Here is a 17,948-nt window from a genome sequence, read left to right on the forward strand (position 1 = left end):
TCCTAGACACCAACTCAGAAAGAAGCTGAGAAAGGAAATCTAAAAGAGTAATTGTATTCAACAAAATCAGAAATCCAAAAGGGACAGTCGAAACTGGAAGAGACTGAAATACCATCAATAATTGATAAATTTCAGAATTCCACCCCCCCTCTCCACACAGTATCTTCTTCCCTTATGCTCTGCATCTCTTCCCAAACCTCAATGAAGGCTTCCCTTTAAGACATTCTTGTAGTTTTTTGTTGAAATCAGAGACCACAGACCCCTGTTTCATGTATATAAGCTGGATGTTACTGGGTACCATATGTAATCATCACCATCAAAGGGATATTTACTCAATATATATTACAGCTACATAGATTTCTCCAATCAGGTACATTAGAACAAACTACCAAATCTTATTACCTAGACTCAATAAAGGCATATGAAAGACTACTACCAAAATATATCCTAAATGGCTGGTATTTCATTTCTTGAGGAAGAAAAGGAAGAGAAAAAATTTCTAACCTCTCTCAATTTATCATCTAGTGTTCCAAATATAATATAAAATGTACTAGCAGAGCTGTTAAGAAAGCAAGGCTGTCACATCCATGAGGGCTAGAGGCAAGGGCAAAGAATTACTGTGGGTAAATGAGGCCTGGATCAAGAACCCTGGAACTCAGGGTGGAATGAAATTAAAACCCTGTAATGGTAGCTCCTTCTCAATTTACCACATACACATTGATTTCCAATTCCTCTGGATTCTCTCAGCTTTCTCTAAATATCAAAGTCACCGAGAAACATGACAATGGTCACAACGGGCTACAAAAAAATTTCTCCCCCTTTATCTTTAACAGGGTGGGGAACTGGTTATAAAGGTTAGTTTGATTTGTAACAGAAGATCATGGTATTTTTACTATAATGGGTTAAGTGTTAAGTAAGGCAGGAGGTTTCATGTGCCTTTGAGTCCAGCCAGCACACACACAGTCAATCCTGGTCATGTTCCTTTTCTTACACTTGTTATTGAAAGGCTCTTAAGTCTCTGAAGAGCTGTATCAAATACCAAACAAAACCCTGAAAGATGGCAAAATTGAAAGGGGGACACTGAAAGAAGTCAGTCAATGCCTGAAGCCCAAAGTCTTTGTCTGCACAGTTGCTTCTTTTCATCATCTCTCAGATCATAAGTTGTTTAAGGGCTGTGAAAGGTGTCAGAAAGACAGCCTGCTTCTAAAGTTAGGCAAAGTCTGGGATGTGAATGCATGAGAATTCTATCAGATTGCTTACTCTCCCCAAACCCCTTTAGGGGAGTCTTTAAAAAAAAACACATTTGAAGACCTAATACAAAATCATTCACATAGATCTAAAGAATGTCTAAAAGATGTCTTCTCTCTAGGTGAAAAATGAAAATGCAATTTCAGGAGAAACTTCTCATTTTTTTTCTTTCTTCTCCAATCTGTCAGGGAAGAATTAAACTGAAGGCCTTATTTTTTACTGCTGAACCTCTGCTTAAAGAAGACTTGATAAATACAATTCTTGTTTTTCCACCATCAGGGAACAGAAAAAGAGGAAGGAATAAATTTAAATTGCATAAAATGGTGAACTCATTATTGTTTGGCATGGAAATTTATTATTTTTCATTAAAATTGCAGCTAAGACTTATTTTAGGATGATAACTCTGGTCCATAGGATTCAATGAGAAACAAAATAAAAAATGAATCTTTGTCAAATGTTAATAGACTTTGTAGCATTCTTCATGCCATGGGAGTTAAGCAATCTGCTGAACCAAGAGTGACTTAGAAAAAGGCTTTCAAAAAGTTTTCATAAGTGACATAACTTCCAGTGTGCCTCATCACCAATTTTACCCTCAAGAGCACCACTCTACCTGTATCTACAAAGGAGGAGGGAGACATAATCTGAGAAAACTCTTACTGAACTAGATAGCAATCTTTACTCTTTATCCTGGAAAGCTGTGTTACTACTTTCTAATTTCTCAGTAGGTCATAACAAGATCACCTGGGATCCTAAGAACCTTCAAAATTTTTCAATTTGCATACTAAATAGGAGGAAGAATGAATTTTGTTCCCGAATAATATTTTAATTCAATTGGCTTATATGAGAAAAGAAAGAAAAACCTTTGTGCCATTCAAATCAATAAAAGTTGAGGAAGGAATAAAGAGAAAGATGTCAGACCTAAAAGTTTCTAAATTCTTGGACTTAATTAATATCAGCTTTCTTTATATCAGAGTTCAATATGAGTTTTTATTCAATGAATTTGTATTCACTCAACAATATCTAATTGGAAGAGATTTCCGCTTCCATCCTTGAAGGAGTAACAGGGAGCAGATTTATATTCCTGCATTAAACAATTTAAAAACACAGAAGAAATATATGAAACAAAGGTTTTCACACATTGAACAACAGGCAGGATGGCCAGTGATCCCTTCAAAAGAGAAAATAAATAAAGTGAGGCCAACTGTATTAGTCAGTTTGGGCTGCCATAACAAAATACCATAGATTAAGTAGTATAAAAAAAGAAATTTATTTCTCAAGCTCTGGAGCTATAAGTCAAAGATCAAGGTGCCAGCATAGTTGAGTACTGGCTGGGGCCATTTTGTGGCTCTCAGCCAGCCATCTTCTTGCTATGTTCTCACCTGGCACAAGCAGAGAAAAAAGAGGGAGGGAGAGGGAAGGAAGGAGGGAGGGAACATGTGAGTCAGAGCATGAGAGTGGTCTGGTCTCTTTCTCTACTGTTACAAGAAGAATAATCCCATCATGAGAGCCCCACCTTCATAACCACATCTAAACCTAATTACCTAACAATGGCCCTATCTTCAAATACTGTCATATTAGAGGTTAGAGCTTCAACATACAGTCTTTGGGGGGACACAAACATTCAGTCCATGGGATCAACCGTTGCCCAAGTTTGCTGAATGGCATTAGTAAAGTCTGGAACACTTTCCTACTTGAAGATACAGAGTTCAAAAGTTATACTACAGCTAAAGTTTACAGGGAAGACAATTAGGAAAAAAATATGCTACATATACGGAACTCCAGAGATCTGCAAAGGGTACCTAATAACTGTTATCTAAGTAATAATAAGTAACTGCATGTAAAGAAACTATGCAGTGCTTGGGAAGAATCAGCCCAACGATCAGAGAGATAGTTTTTGGAGTTTATAAAGGGCCAAGAATAGTTTATGTTCCAAATTTAACACACATGGAGTATCAGGTAGGATCCTCAGGAGAGCATTACTTCAAAATCTGGCCAAATTAGATATAGAGGAACTGCCTACCAACCTAAAAGGAAGTCTCAAATGGATCAACTGTTTCCAAGTAACGTCACTGTTGCATACTGTAACAAAACTCCCAAAATACTTACAAAAAAGCTCCATCACCCTACAAAAATAAATTCACAATGTCTGGCATCCAATCAAAAATTATCAGGCATGCAACAAAGCAGGAAATACATAAATCCATAAGGAGTAAAATCAATCAATACAAATAGACTCAGAAATAGCATCAATGACAGAATTAGTAAACAACAACAAAGCAGCTATTATAAATACACTTCATATGTTTGAGAAGCTGGAGCAAAATGAGCAGGAAAAAGCAAGATACAGGACGTATTTTTTTAAAAATCAAAACTTTTAGAAATGAAAGATTCAGCAACTTAAATGACAAATTCACCTCATAGGAATAAGAGCATTTTTACAATGAAGAATGATTAGCAATCATGAAGACATAGCAATTAAGACTATATGAAATGACACACAGGAGGGAAAGACTAAAAGTAGATAAATATATACGTATTTATGTTTATTTACTAAATAATGCACTAAAATCCACATAATTGCCCTTCAGAAGGAATAAAGAAACAGGTAAAACAGAAGGGAAAAAAATTAAAATAATAGCCGAAAGTAATCACAATATAGCAAAATTATAAACTCACAGATCTAAGAAGTTCAATGAACCTCAAGCACAAGAAGTATGAAGAAAATTACACCAATACCTATCATAATCAAATTTAAAATCCATTTAAAGAGAAGATCTTAAAAACAGTTAGAGAATAAAGAGGAACAGAGGAACAAAGCCTAGAGTTACAGAAGACTTCTTATCAGAAACAATGCAAACCAGAAGACAATGGAGAAACATCTTCAAAGTACTGAATGAAAAAAAAAAACTAGCATATTTTCCAAAAATTAAGACAAAATGAAGATTTCCTTTAGACATACAATGCTGAAAGAATTCATTGCAGACCATCACTATAAGAAGCATTAAAGGAAACCCTCTGGATACCGATACTAAATAGAAATCTGAATCTATACCAAGAATGAACAAAACCAGAAATACTAAATATGTGGAAAAATATATGGCTTTTTTTTCTTATTTTGTAAAATTAATTGAAATGTGGATAGATGATCCACATTGTATTAGTTAATTGCTGATTAATAAATCACTCTAAAACTGAATGGTTTGGAATAATTAGTGATTTCTATTGTGTGTGTGTCATTTAGATCATACTACTGTTCTAAGCCATGTTTGCTGATCTTGGTGAGCTCACTCATGCATCTGGTTAGTCAGTTTACAACTGGATAACCTAGGATTGCCTCAGAACAGATGACTTAGTTTTGCTCTATGAGGTCCCTCCAGCAGACCAACCTTGGCTTATTCTCATGATAATGCAGAGGTTAAGACTGAGTTATCCCAATCGTGCAAAAAGGCAAGAGAAATGTACACTTTTCAGCCTCTCTTTATGTTAAATTTACTAATATCTCATTGTCTAAAACAAGTTACATGGCCAATCTCAAAGTGGGAAAGGATTGCAAAATTTTAAAACCTGAAAGGTAAAAGTATGAATACAGGGAAGCCATTAATTAGGAACATTAAACCAATCAATCTGCTATGCACATCTACTTTGGTGACAATGAATTAACCTACCTATCTAGATCACTGATGAAAATTCATATACTAAATAATCTATATAAAGGTAACCTTAGAATTCACTCCACTTAGGTATTTCTTAAACCTCTTCTTCATTATGAGTGATAGTCACAAAACTATGGTTGGCAGAGAATTAAAGATACAGGAAGAAAGGAGAATGGGTGTACAGAGAAAGAAAAAGGAATGAAGGACAAGAAACTATGCTTACAGCAAATTAAATCTGGGATATTTTAGAGTATCGAGAAATACAACAAACCAGGCAGATAGAGAAGCAATGACCAAAGGGGAAGAGGGAGGCAAGAAAAGAGATGCAAGACATTATAATCAAGAACCACCTGACAATGAAACCAAAATTTTCTGGCCAAAAAGTTTTTTTTGTTGTTGTTGTTGTTTTTATGGGTTCACAACCTGAACCAATACGTAGAAGTATTAAGTAAATGTACTAAGGAGAATTCCAGACTGACATCTGTGAGATAGATAATAATATTTCAGAAAGAATCAAGTTTTATACTAATAAAATAGGGTATGGCCCTTCTACTAGCCACCAGTCTTCAGAAGAGATAAGTACACAAAGAAAAGGAAAGGGGGAAAGGGTCTCCAATCTACCCTTGGAATATAATGGAATGTTTCTATGAGGTAGTAATGAGTTTGGTTCCTTCTACAACTCACTTAATGATAGAGGCCTAATAGTACGGCACTTCTGCCCAAGTAATGTAACAAGGAACTCTGTTGTTGACCTTTAATAAAAAATATATTTAATTGCATTAAATGCAATTATACTGTAGTTATGCTTGAGTGATATAGACAATGAGATCCATTTTTATGTTTAACACAATGAATTTAATTCACTAGTGTACTATTTCATACAAATTGTAATTGTCGACTTAAAGTATTTTTTTCAAAATCAAATTATATTTGAGATGCTAAGCTTTTTATGTTAAATGATGGTTTGCATGAAGAAAATACCATTCATCTTCTTCTAAATTTAAATCACTTGCGCTAGTATTGAATATAGGAATTCCAAGAGAAACAGAGAAAATGAGAGTGTAAGAAAGAAAGCAACGAAGGAAAGAGGAAATGAAGATTAGAAGGGAGGGAGGTTGCAGAAAAGATACAAGGTATATTCTCCTTTGGAGTGTGTGTATGTATTTTTTGAAGGGTACGGAAACTATTAATATTAAATCTAGGAGACAGAAATGAAAGCATTCAAACAAAAACTGGGTAATCAAGTCTACTCTAGTATCTTGTACTAGTCTATTCCAGTATCTTGAGTCCGAGTCAAAACATAAAGTACAAAGAAGTCATTCTCCAATGATACAGCTGACCAACACCATCAACTATTGGTCATCAACTTATTTTCACATACAACCTATACCTACACATAGAGATTACTTTTAAAAAGAATAATAGTAATATTTAAATATGTCTTCATTTTAAAAACCATATTCTTCAAGAGAAGCAATATGGTTTACTGCAGGAATCGGCAAATTCAACCCACTACCTCTTTTTGTAAAGTTTTAGCGGAACACAGCTACATCCATTCATTTATGTTTTATCAATAAATGCTTTTGCACTACAATGGCAGAGTTACGTAGCTGCAATAGAGACTATATGGTCCATAAGGCCTAAAATATTTACCATTTGTTTCTTTACACTTATCCCTAAGGGAAGTTTATCCACCCTTGGTTCAGTGGAGTATAGCTTTAAAGTTAAACAAACCTGGATTCTAATCTTTATCTTGTTACCTGTGTCTCTGAGCTCAGTTTATTCATCTTCTTTAAAGAGGGTAGGCGGGAAAGACAGAAATAAAAATATGTACCTTGTAACCGTTGAAGGGATGATGGGAAAAGTACCTGACACACAGAAAGTGAGAAACACTAGCAAACACATTTATGAGAAGAGATAAATAACAAAGGAAACAGCTAAAAGAGAAAAAAGTTTGTTTCTGGACAATGTAAATTGGAAGTTTACCAGAAAGCTATCTTGTATTATCTATGCATAAGGCTATTGGACTTATAACTATCTCTTTGATTAAAAATTATTTTTTTTATAAATTTATCTTTTATTGGTGTTCAATTTGACAAAAAATTATTTTATTTAAAAGAGCATTTATAGATTCAAAGATTTTTAAGTATGGCATTTATGTAGGAACCAACAAACAGCATTGGAACAACACACACAGAGACTTTATATATGATAAAGGTGTCACTGTAGGTAGAAATGATGACTTTTAATAGAATTAAGAATGTAGTCTTAACTACATAAAACTTTTAAAAAAGAAAAATGAAATCACTCTTTATCTTACACTGTATAAGAAGATGGAATCCAGGGATCCCTGGGTGGCGCAGCGGTTTGGCGCCTGCCTTTGGCCCAGGGCGCGATCCTGGAGACCCGGGATCGAATCCCACGTCAGGCTCCCGGTGCATGGAGCCTGCTTCTCCCTCTGCCTGTGTCTCTGCCTCTCTCTCTCTCTCTGTGACTATCATAAATAAATAAATAAATAAATTTAAAAAAAAGAAGATGGAATCCAAATGGAGCAATTTCCTAAATATGAAAACAAAACTAAAAAGCTCAGGGAAAAAAATGTAAATTCCTTTGTAACTTAAGGGTTTAAAAAGACCTCTGAAGACAACCCAAACTGATGGCTTTGACCACAAATGAAGTCATTTACAGTCATTTTCAAAAATGAAAATCAAGACGATGGATTTTTTTTCTACTAATGACAAAAACTAACAAAGCTTAGTAACTGATATATATAAGGAATTACTGCAAACCAACAAGAATAAAAGACAATAAAACCAGGTTTTAAAATAAATAAAATGTATTAATAGGTCATTCATATGAGGAAATTTCCAAATTACTAACACATGTACAAAGAGATTCTCCTACCTACTAGTAATGAGGAAAAAAATGCAACCTAAAACAAGCCTTGTCTATTTTATAACCATTAAAATATAAAAAATTAAAAGGGTTAATAATACTAAATGTTAGTATGGCTGAGGAGGAAAAGGACAGTCACATATTGCTGGTGGAAATATAAACTGCTACAGTCATTCTGGAAAGCAGTCTCACAATGCCTGATGAAAATAAATATGCATAAATCCTATGACCTATTCCTGGGTATGTAGTCCCATAAATTCTAGCATAGATTAACATGGGGGACATACCAGAATATGCATTACAGCAGTGTTTATAAAAGCAGAGACATGAAGGCAATCTGGGCACCTCCATTACTAGAGAAATGAATAAAAAATGTTGGAAGTAGATTAAGAAATACTGTGCAGCAGGGAGAAAAGTAATATTCACTTTTTAAAATAAAATCTCTGGTACAACATTATGTAAATTTGAAAAATATGCTTAAAAAACATGTCACATAATTATTGTACAGATAAAAAGACCACAGTGTAAGGACCTCTTGGGGAAGAGAACTGGAATGACTATCATCTGCAAAGGGGAAAAGTATTAAATGTCAAATGAGAGAAGAAGCTGGCACAGATGGATAATAAGAGTGAGCTATAAACACTGAGTAATAACGTTCCCCTTAGCTCCTTACATATGTGATCCAGTAGGATGAAAAGCGGGGAAAGAAAGATGTTGGAAAATAGTCTGTGCCTGGAAGATGTTTTTTTCAGTTTTGCCCATTCTATAACTTCATATAAATTGAATAACATAGTTTGTACTCTTGAGTCTTCCTTCTTTCACCCAGCATAGTATTTCTGAGGTGCATCCATGCTGTTCCATACATCAGTAGTTTGTCCCCTTTTATCAATTAGAAGTATTTTATTATACAGATATAGATATACCATAAATGTGTTTATCCTTTTTTCTGTTAGGGGACACATTTTGGTTGCTTCCAGTTTGGGGCTTTAAGGCATAAAGCTACCATTAACATGATTGAACAGTCTTTGTGTATATAGACATATGCTTTTATTTCATTTTACACACTTCTAGGTATCTAAAAATGGAATTGATGGATCATAGGGTACATGTTTGTTTGACTTCACAAGAAATATCCAGATTGATTCACAAAGCTGATTGTACCATTTTACAGTCCCATTTAGGAATGTGTGACAGTTCATTGCTCCAAAATCTTAACAACATTTATTTTATTCTTTTTTATTTTAGCCATTCAATGAGTATTCAAGAGTAGTAGTATCTCATTTTTAAGTTGAATTTCCCTAATAACTCATTTGCATTTTCCAGATGATGCTACTTTTTCGTGTACTTAACAACCATTTGTAAATCTTTGTGCATTACCTGCTCATTTTCTGCCCACATTTAATGTCATTATCTGCCTTTTTTATTAATTTCTACAGTGTTTACATATGATGAGCACAGTCTGTCAGATATATGTATTGTAAATAAATTATCCAATCCATAAATTGCTTATTCATTTTGATGAGCAGAGTCTTAAATTTTGCTAAAATCATTTTGTCATTCTCTTTTTCCTTTAATGATTCTTCCTATTTAAGAAATCTGTGCCAACCCCAAGGTCATAAAATATTCTCCTGTATTTTCTTCTACAAGATTTGTAATTTTACCTCTTACACTTAAGTCGATGATCCATCTAGGATTAAATACTGTGTGTGGAGGGTGGTATGGGATAAAGAACACCTACTTCTTATAGCCAGTTATTCTGGCACCACTCGTTGTAAAGATCTTTCTTAGTTCAATTGTTTTGGTAACTTGATTGAAAAATCAATTGATTATATATATAGCATGGATCTATTTTTACTTCTCTAGTCTATTTTCATTTCAGTAACCCATATGCTTTTGATTAGTGCAACTTTATAGTAAAGTCTCTAAACTAGAAAGTGAACACCTTATTTTTAATAATTAGTTTGCCAATGTCTAACCAAAAAAAAGCCCGCTGTAATTTATATAAAATTGGGGAGGGTTTACATCATAACAATAGTGAGGTTTTCAATCTATGAATATAGTGTCACCATTTATTAAACTCATTTCTTTCAGCACTGTTATAGTTTTCAACGTAAAGATCTTTAACATTATTAAATTTTTCTTTAAATAAATTTTATGGTTTTTAGATAATTTTCAATGGTATTTTTTTCATTTTCCAATTGTTCATGATAGTATATAGAAATATGATTAGTGTATATACAAATGGAATCTTGACAACTTGTTCGATTCACTTACAGAATTTATGAGAGAGAAGACACACTTATTTGTTCTTTATAATGAGAATGGGAGTTGAGACTTTCAACTCTAAGTGTGATGTTATCTGTAGGTAATTTTGGTAAATGGCTTCTGTGAGGTTGAGAAACTTCCCTTTAATTCCTAATTTGCTGAAAGTCTTTATTATGAATGGATTTAAATGTTGTCAAACGATTTCTCTACATTTATTAAAACGATGACATGATTTATCCCCATTATTCTATTAATGTGGTGAATTGCACCGATTGATTTTCAAATGTTAAGCCAATCTTGAATGGCGGGGATAAATCCAAGTATTACGTATTATGCTTTTTATGTGTTGCAGGATTTGATTTGTTAATATATGGCTAAGAGTTTTTGCATCTATAATGTATGAAGGATATTGGACTACAACACTATTTTCTTGCAATATTGTTGTTTGGCTTGGGTATCAGTGCTACACTACTCTCATATAATGAGTTTATACAAAATGGATACTATTTGTTCTTTAAATATTTGTAGAGCTGTATAGACTGGAAATTTTCTTCGTAGAAAGATTTTTAATTATAAATTTTAATAAATTGGGCTACTCAGATTTTCTACTCTTTCTGTTAATTTTGGTTATTTACAATTTCAAGAAATTGTGTACTTCCTCACAATGTTTAATGTATTAGCATAAAGTCATTCATGATAATCTTCTAATATTCTTAATTATTTGTATGCTACTTAGTGACGATCTCTTATTATTCACAATATTTGTAATGTATGATTTTGCTCCAGTTTCCTTTATCAGTCTAGCCACAGGTTTGTCAACTTTTCAAAGCATCAATTTGTATCTTCAATTTTCTCCATTAATTGTTTTCTATTTCATCAATATTTACTCTTATCCTTATTACTTAGCTCCTTATAATATTTTTATTTGATTTTTAGTTTTTTAAGGAGAAAGTTTATACAATTGATTTAAACCTTTTCCCCTTCCTACTATAAACATTGGGAGCTATAAAACCCTTTAGGAATTGTATTAGATGGCCTCAAACTTTGATACACTGTGTTTTAATTTTCATTCCATTAGAAACATTTTCTAATTTTCCTTGTGATTGTTTCCTTGATCCATGAGTTATTTAAAAGTGTGGGGTTTTTTGGCTTCCAAATATCTGGAGGCTTTCCAGATACTTTCTCTCATTAATTTTCAAATTCGTTTGGTTGTGATTAGCTAACATACCCTGCATTTTTAATAATTTTAAATTTATTTAAACTTGTATTATGCCTCAGTATATTATCTTTCTTGATTAATGCTCCATAGGAGCTTGAATATACTGTTTATTCTGCAACTGTCAGGTATAATATTCTATAAATACCAATTAGGTTGAATGGGTCTATAGGACTGTTCAAATCCTCTATATCCTTACTATATCACTTACTGAGAGAAGAATATTTAAATCTACATCTATAATTGTGGAATTGCTTATCCTTTCCTTTCTATTAGTTTGGCTTTCATGTATTTTGAAACACTGTTATTAGCTCTATATACATTTCAGAATGCTCTATCTTAATAAATTAACCACTTTATCATTATAAAATATTCCTCTTGATCTTTTATACTTCTTATCTTGAGAAATATTTTATATAATATTAACACAGACACTACAGTTTTCCTATTATTAGTACTTGCACAGTATAACTTTCTTTCATTCTTTAAATTTAACCTATCTGTAATCTTTATATTTAATGTGTACTTCTTCTGTATAACACATATTTCGGTTTTGCTTTTTTTTATCTAGTGTGAGAATCTCTGTTTTTTAGTTGAAATGTTTCCTTGATATTTAAAATGGTTATTTACATCATTGATTTTAAGTCTAATATCATGGGGATTTTTTTGTCCTGATGTTCCTAATTCCTTTGTTCCTAATTCCTCTTATCTTTGCTTCTCTGGTTTTCTCTTTATTAATTAAGAAATATTTAGCAACCTACCATCTTGGAATGTTTTATTAGCTATAACATTGTTTTGTAGTGGTTTCTCTAGGGTTTAAAATATATGCCTTTGTTATATCACATTCCACCTTCAGATAACATCACACCGCTTTAGTTAACATTATACCACTTCTCTTACTACTTTACAAAGTTCTGCTTTCAACCCTCTCATTCTTCTGTTATTCTGATGTTTTACTTCTTCACATATTATAAGCTTGTAAGTACCTTTTTTATCATTTTTCTTTTCTTTTTTTATGGTTTTATTTATTTCTTCATAAGAGACACAGAGAGAGAGAGAGAGGCAGAGACACAGGCAGAGGGAGAATCAGGCTCCACGCAGGAAACCCAACGTAGGACTCGATTCCGGGTCTCCAGGATCACACCCTGAGCTGAAGGCGGCGCTAAACCATTGAACCACCCAGGCTGCCCCATTTTTTCTTTTACAGTCAAGTATCATTTAAATAAATTTTAAAATAAGGGGAAAACATTTATCCACTTACTTACTACTTTCATTACTCTTTTTTCCTTGATATACATCCAATTTCCATCTACTATCATTTACCTTCAACATGAAGAACTTTAACATCTCATGTAGTGTAGCTCTGTGGGGATAAATTCCTTTGACTTTTGTTTTTCAAAAAATGGTCATTAATAGCTCTCATTAGCCATAATTTCTGAAGAATATTTTCACTCTATATAAAATCCTACATTGTTTCTCCTTTCAGTTTCTTCTTTCAGTACTTTAATGTTGCCATTTCATTATCTTCTGGCTTGTATTTTTTTCTAATGGATAGAATCATTCTTATTATTATTTCCCTATATATAATTTGCTAGTTTTATCTGGCTGCTTTTAATATTTTCTCTTTATCAAATTTTTTAAGCAGTTTGAACTTAATGTGCTTGGATATGGTTTCACCTGAGTGCATCTTTCTGGTCTTTTTTTATATTCATAAACATATGCTCTATATTTTTTTATCAAATTTGGAATTTTTTTCAGCCCTAATATCTTCAAAGGTTTTCTTTCTGCCCCCAAATCTCTTCTTCCACTTCTGTTTTAACTCCAAATTAAACATAGGACCACTTACATATGGTCTGGTATAGTCTGACAAGTCACTGAAGCTCTACTCATTTGTTTTCAGCTATTCTTATTTTGGCTTCAGTTTATATAGTTTATTTTCCCTTTTCTACTAATTTAATAATATTTTGTTTGGCAGTGAATAATCTGCTATTAATGTTATCTGGTATTTTTTTCAGATATTATGTTTTTCATCTAGACATCCCATTAGGATCCCTTCACATCTTCCATTTCTCTAATGTAATTATTTTCCCTAATATATATATTTTATATATATATGTATATATATTTTCCTTTATATCCTTGAACATATTTTTTTCAAGATTTATTTATTTTAGAGAGAGAGAGCATGCACATGGTGGGAAGGGCAGAGGGACCTGGAGAATCCCACAAAGCCTCACCACTAAGCATGGAGCCCGATGTGGGGCATGCAGTACTGGATCTCACGACCCTGAGATCATAACAAAGTAGAAAGCAAGAGTCAGAGGCCTACCTGAGCCACCCAGGCACTCCTATATCCTTGAACATATTTATAATAAGTATTTTAAAGTCCTTATCTGATCATTCTATCATATCTATAATTTAGGGACAGGTTTCTGCTAAATGATTATTCTTTTAGTTATAGGACACATTTTTCTGCTTTTTCACATCTCTCATATATTTTAGCTGTATTATAGACATAATGGATGTTACACTGTTATGTGACTGGCTTTTCTTGTTTTCTTTAATAGGATATTGTTTTTTTGTTCTGAAGGCAGTACATTTACTTGTAGCGTTTAATCCTTTTAAGGCTTGCTTTTGTGATATATCAGAGTGATTCCAGAATATCATTTAGTCCAGGACTAAGTCAGTCTGGCTTCTGGAGCATGACCTTTTTAGGTTCTCTACTGGACATGGAGGGCATTCAACAAGGTCCTTCTGCTCTGACTGGACGGAACACGAATTGTACAAGCTTAGGTCAACTCACAACTCTCCAGTATTTCTTTCTCCAGCGGTTATTCCTTGCTGAGCTATATGGAATTTCACTCTGTACATGCACAGATTAGTATTTCACCAAAGAATTAAGTGTACCTTTATGCAGATTTCTGAACTTCCTTCCCTATATAATTCTTGTCCCCCTATACCTCTTCAACCCCACAAATTCCAATTTCTTCCTTAGCCCCAAACTCTGAACCTTGAATACTCCACTTAGTGATAACACTAGGCTCTATCTGGGCTCTTCCTTCCTGCACTACAGTCTGGAGAAGGGTTCTAGGCAAAAATTCACTGTCTTGTGGTAACACAAATGTCTCATTTATGGCATGGCTACCATATTTTGTCATTTAGATGAAATTTCCTAGACCAGCCTCACACAACTCATTTGCTTTTTCTGTGCTGTTGTAAAAGCTCTAGCCAGATGTTCTTCATCAAATACTGTCTTGTAAGCACTTTATAATGTAGAAAAGGCCATTTTATCTTTTTTGCATTTAGAGTTCTCACTATACTCTTCAGATAGCAGTTGGTTTGGGGATAAGAAGATGAGCTGGAGACAAGCCTTCCAGTAGGTAATTAATCACTTGTAATCAGCACTTATAGACATTCACAGAAGGTGAGAGAGTCAAGTGGAGAAAGAAGTGACTTCACCATCTTTGTAGGGTTATTACAAATCCTGCTAAGGTTACACTCATTAAAATTGCTATTAACTTTTCTTCCCCCATCAGGATAGTTAATTAATTCTTCCTCATATTTTAAGATGAAAGCAATTAAGGAGAAAAAAAATAAGAGTTAACATGTCCATACATAGGGCAAACTGATTCCTTTAGGAAGTTGTTTCTAGAAAAGCTTCAAAAAAAGACATATGAAAACAGAATTGTGATTACTCTGAGCTCCAGTTTAAAAGGCAGAAGTTGGGGATCCCTGGGTGGCGCAGTGGTTTGGCGCCTGCCTTTGGCCCAGGGCGCGATCCTGGAGACCCGGGATTGAATCCCACATCAGGCTCCCGGTGCATGGAGCCTGCTTCTCCCTCTGCCTGTGTCTCTGCCTCTCTCTCTCTCTCTGTGACTATCATAAATAAATAAAATTAAAAAAAAAATAAAAATAAAAAATAAATAAATAAAAATAAAAGGCAGAAGTCAATAAACAATGGATATTTTATATATCCACCTCACCAATTTGGCCTGAATTTCTCTACTGTTTTATTTTCCTTACTACTGTTTTTCACTTATTAAATCTTAAAGTCTATATAATTCAAGGTAGACTTTTTAAGAAAAAGAACACAGAATTATAAATACATAATTGGTAGGACCTTCCCAGGACCCAGTAAGGGGCCGGTGAAATGATAAACCTACTCTTATTCAGATCTTCTTTAACAAACTGCATTTATTTTCAAACTTTTTCAATGTCTACAATGACATTTGTACTCCATTATACCTTTAGTGGTTCTATATTATCTATGATTAGTTTATCCTTCATACTTCCCATACTCTTCTGTAACATTTATGTAATCCAGATGAATGCTTAATCTTTGAGAGTAAAATAGCCAATATTTTTAAAGCATTTACAATGTGCTGGATAATCTTCTAACTTATTCCTGTATATTAACTCATTTAATACTGTTAACACTTTATGAAGTAGATACCATACTATATTTTCCACATCTTATAGATAGGAACATTGAAGCATAGGGAAGCACACAGCTCACTGAAATGGCAAAGCTGGCCTCCAAACCCAGATCCAGGCTCCAGAACCTGGGCTGTTAAACATTATGCTCTTCCCTTTGATTTGTGGGTGTGGAGTGTTGAAAAGACACATAAGATTTTGAGCAGTATACTAGGCCCCAAGGTATCAGGAATGTCTGAACCCAAGAACACCTAGTCAAATGCTGATTAGTACATGCTGCACATTAAGAGCCCATGGGATCGGGATCCCTGGGTGGCGCAGCGGTTTAGCGCCTGCCTTTGGCCCAGGGCGCGATCCTGGAGACCCGGGATCAAATCCCACGTCGGGCTCCAATGCATGGAGCCTGCTTCTCCCTCTGCCTGTGTCTCTGCCTCTCTCTCTCTCTCTCTGTGACTATCATAAATAAATAAAAATTAAAAAAAAAACTTAAAAAAAAAAAGAGCCCATGGGATCAATAATGAGACTCCAGAGGACAAATCTGAGTATATTACACCTTTCTCTAACCAGGTAATACCTCGCCCTACTCTTATTATCAGATATAAGTTGGTATGGTGATGGGAAAAGGATGAACTAGAATGGACAGTGAAAGATGTAATGAGAAATTGCTTTGCATAAGCTATTGTGAATATTTACCTTTTTGAGCTTCACTTGAGATGTCCTTTTGTCTACTACCGGGACCCAGAATGATATCTCCTTCCAGGATCTGTATACGATGTCAAAAATTTTTCTTTAAGCAAACTAAATAGATCTCTGTCTTTATGACATTATCCTAGTGACTCCAGTAAGGCCAGGACAACTGATAAGTATAAGAAACAGTCTTCAGGGACGCCTGGGGGGCTCAGTGATTGAAGGTCTGCCTTCAGCTCAGGGCATGATCCTGGGGTCCTGGGATGGAATCCTGCATCGGGCTCCCCGCAAGGAGCTTGCTTCTCCCTCTGTCTGTGTCTCTGCCTCTCTCTGTGTGTCTCTCATGAATAAACAAATAAAATATTTTATTAAAAAATGGTCTTCAGTATCAATAAAGTAAACAGATGCATATGACCAGAGCCTCTCTTCCTAATGTACTTAAATATCAAATATTACTAGTGGTAATTATATGATGGACACTATCTACAAAGTAAATATCTACACACAATCTTCAAGATTCAGATGCAATCAGTCTGAGGTGAAACCCTGACAATTATCTTTTTTAAAGCTTTTCTGTCATTTGACATCCTGCCTGAGTGGAGAAAGGTCTTAGGGGAGAAAGGGAAGTTCAACAGTGTAGGAAGTATTGGGGGCAAGGGAGAGAAGCGCAGAAAAATTCTCAGTCTAGTGAGGGAGGTGGGATGCAGATGACTCTTTGGTAGGAGAATTCAAGCTTAGACTGGAAAGATGAGAAAGGTTAAGGAGCCAAGAGGAAACAGGGTAAAGAAAACAGCACATTTGAGAGCCCTTAGGGCTGAAATAAGAATACCCAGCAGAAGCTAATTACAACTGGTGCTTTGATCCAAGGGCATGAGTGAGGCTGGAGGTGGCCAAAGGAGGCCCCTAGTGGGCAAGCTCAACAGAAGAGCGTTGCACACTCATGCCTCAGCCCACTTACAAAAGAACTCCGCTGCCTTTCCGTGATTCTGACCTAAGAGTGAGCAAGTTATACCAGACGCATGCTGGGGAATTTCCCCCTCAGGCTACTACCTATAGCCTCAGACGTTCCTCAGAAAAATGAGGTCGGCCCAACTAACACTCTGTGCCTCCTGGCCCTAGTGAAAGCTCGCCTGCCTTTCCCCAGAAGATTCCAGCAACGTCATGAAGGGAAAAAAATAATCCCACTTAACACAGAGTTGTTCAAAATAATTTCTGTAAACTCATCCTATTTCTGCATTTACTTGATTTAAACTCCTAATATCATAATCATGTCCATATGGGAAGCCATTCTACAGGCAGAAATAGTCATTTTAAAATTAATTTTTAATTACACAAAGAATACATGAAAACGTTTTCTATATAATTAAAACATTAGACATAAATTTTCTTTAACCTCTTTTCCTATCTTAATTCTTTCCTCAGATGTAACCACTGTTAACCAAATTGCTGGGTGTTTTTCCAGACTCTTCTTATATGTATCCACAGAAAATATGCACCATTATTTTGTGGGTGTTTCTCTTAAAAATATACATGAATAGGGGCACCTGTGC

The sequence above is a fragment of the Canis lupus genome, chromosome 21, assembly GCF_048164855.1.
Source record: "Canis lupus baileyi chromosome 21, mCanLup2.hap1, whole genome shotgun sequence".
Classification (NCBI taxonomy): Eukaryota; Metazoa; Chordata; class Mammalia; order Carnivora; family Canidae; genus Canis; species Canis lupus.